The sequence below is a fragment of the Schistocerca piceifrons genome, unplaced genomic scaffold (assembly GCF_021461385.2).
Source record: "Schistocerca piceifrons isolate TAMUIC-IGC-003096 unplaced genomic scaffold, iqSchPice1.1 HiC_scaffold_1252, whole genome shotgun sequence".
NCBI classification, from domain to species: domain Eukaryota; kingdom Metazoa; phylum Arthropoda; class Insecta; order Orthoptera; family Acrididae; genus Schistocerca; species Schistocerca piceifrons.
In genome coordinates this window covers 35,001-37,500 of record NW_025727072.1, presented here as the reverse complement: position 1 = coordinate 37,500, position 2,500 = coordinate 35,001, and the positions used below count along the sequence as shown (strand labels likewise).

At 63.3% G+C, this 2,500-nt stretch overlaps 1 pseudogene; it reads right to left on the bottom strand.

Annotated features, from left to right (window-relative positions):
• Positions 1 to 2,500, bottom strand: part of LOC124730846 — a 7,960-nt pseudogene that overhangs the window by 3,425 nt on the left and 2,035 nt on the right.

Sequence of the window (2,500 nt, the reverse complement as noted above, 5' to 3'; positions counted from 1 at the left end):
TGTTTTCCAACATCCCATCCCGGGGGATGAATGCCCGCTGACGTTCGTCCACAGCACATGCACGCATCAGGCGTGACGCGAGAACCTTGTGAAAGGTCCGCGCCAACACCGAGCAGACCGTAATGGGGCGAAAGTCAGCGGGGGATGTTGGTGCAGCCGTTTTGGGGAGAAGTGACGTCCGGGCGCGAAGCAGACGCTCGGGGAGGGCGCGGGCCAGGAGGAAGAGGTTCAAGAGTTTCACCAGGACTTCATGCGGCAGGCGCCGCAGCTCCGCTGGAGTCAGGCCGTCCGGCCCGGCTGCCGATCCCCTGGGCGGCAAGGCAGCAGCGACCTCCTCACGTGTGACCGGCCCCCATAGGCACTCAGGAGCGACAGGCTCCGAGTGCGGGAGAAGGCGGTCACGGATGAAGCCGGCGGTGGAGATCGGCTTCTTCGTGAAGAGGTCCGCCCAGAAGTCCAGCAGACCGGGGATGTCGGGTGGCGGCTGCAGCAGGGTGCCGTCCAGCAAGCCGCGCACGCAACGTGCACGCGACCTACGGAAGGCGTCCTGTGTGCGCGCGTATTCCCAGCGGCGCCGCTTGCGCTTCTGCAGCGGCGGGGCGGCAGGCGGCCGCTTGGATGATTGGCGCGGCCGCTGTGTCCTGGTGATCGACCTCTCCCCCCTGGACCCGACCGACGCAAGGGCATCCGGGAGCATGCCCAGGATGACATCGGGCGGCGTGCCCCGCCCCAGACCAATGACTCGATCCAGGGCAGAGAAACGCTGGGCGGAAGCAGGTAGCCCCGCCAGATGCTCCCAGATGGCGGCGTCAGTCGGCCCCTCCGGCGGCGGCCCGGTGGTGTCGGCCGCGAAGTCCTCGGCTGCGTCGACGGGCGGCGCAGCGGCCTCGCCCGCGTCAGGCAGCGAGCTCGCTGCTCCACGGCGGGACGCCGGCTCTTCACCCCGACCGATCTCAAGTGCCTCCATGAATTGGCGGACAAGCTGCTTGTGGGCAGCTTGCCGCCGTCGGCACTTGATTGCCTCAAGCGTTCGGTCGGGGAACATCCTGGTAAGTTCTTGATTTACAAAGAAGAACCGGGCGTCCCTCTCAAGGAACAGTTCGGCCTCTGCCTTGGCGAGCGACAGGACTTCTTCCTCCGTCCACCTCGCGCGATGCCTCTCCGTCACGATCTCAGCGTTGGCGGCCGCAGGGTGTTGGCGGCGGCGATGGACCCCGAGACCGTTCTTCGTGGTAAAAGTGCGGTGGCACTCACTGCAAGCAAAGGGAGCTACACAAACTATCGCATTTTCGTTACGGCCGGTTGGCCGGATAGGTGCTGGGGTAGCTGGGGTGGCACCTTCAGCGGAAGGGCCACCATCTCTTGTTTCTTGTCGGCTGCCCCCAACTATAAAGGGATAATGCGAGGGGGGGCTGGTAACCCCCCCAAGCCCCTGGTGCGGTCTTCCACTCTGCGAAAATCAGCGGGCCCACGAGAAGGGGAGAAGACCGCAGGAGAGGAGAGGCTAAGAGGGCTAGGCCCATGTATTGCGCATCACTCTCCCTGTAACTATAACCCAAGGAAGGCACCTCGCAGCAGCAGCACGACTACATCAAGACCGCACTTCGAAAAGCCAAGTCCGGATGCAGCCACACCGCCGCCACTTGGCCACCTTAAGAGAGTCATAGTTACTCCCGCCGTTTACCCGCGCTTGCTTGAATTTCTTCACGTTGACATTCAGAGCACTGGGCAGAAATCACATTGCGTCAACACCCGCTAGGGCCATCGCAATGCTTTGTTTTAATTAGACAGTCGGATTCCCCCAGTCCGTGCCAGTTCTGAGTTGATCGTTGAATGGCGGCCGAAGAGAATCCGCGCACCCGCGCGCCCCCGGAGGAGCACGCTAAGGCGGACGCGGCCTCGCAGCAAGGAAGATCCGTGGGAGGCCAAGGCACGGGACCGAGCTCGGATCCTGCACGCAGGTTGAAGCACCGGGGCGCGAACGCCGCGCAGGCGCGCGCATCCTGCACCGCCGGCCAGCACGAGGCCGACCAACGGCGAGAGCAGACCACGCCCGCGCTAAACGCCCGCACTTACCGGCACCCCTACGGCACTCACCTCGCCCAGGCCCGGCACGTTAGCGCTGACCCACTTCCCGACCAAGCCCGACACGCCCCGATCCTCAGAGCCAATCCTTATCCCGAAGTTACGGATCCAATTTGCCGACTTCCCTTACCTACATTATTCTATCGACTAGAGGCTCTTCACCTTGGAGACCTGCTGCGGATATGGGTACGAACCGGCGCGACACCTCCACGTGGCCCTCTCCCGGATTTTCAAGGTCCGAGGGGAAGATCGGGACACCGCCGCAACTGCGGTGCTCTTCGCGTTCCAAACCCTATCTCCCTGCTAGAGGATTCCAGGGAACTCGAACGCTCATGCAGAAAAGAAAACTCTTCCCCGATCTCCCGACGGCGTCTCCGGGTCCTTTTGGGTTACCCCGACGAGCATCTCTAAAAGA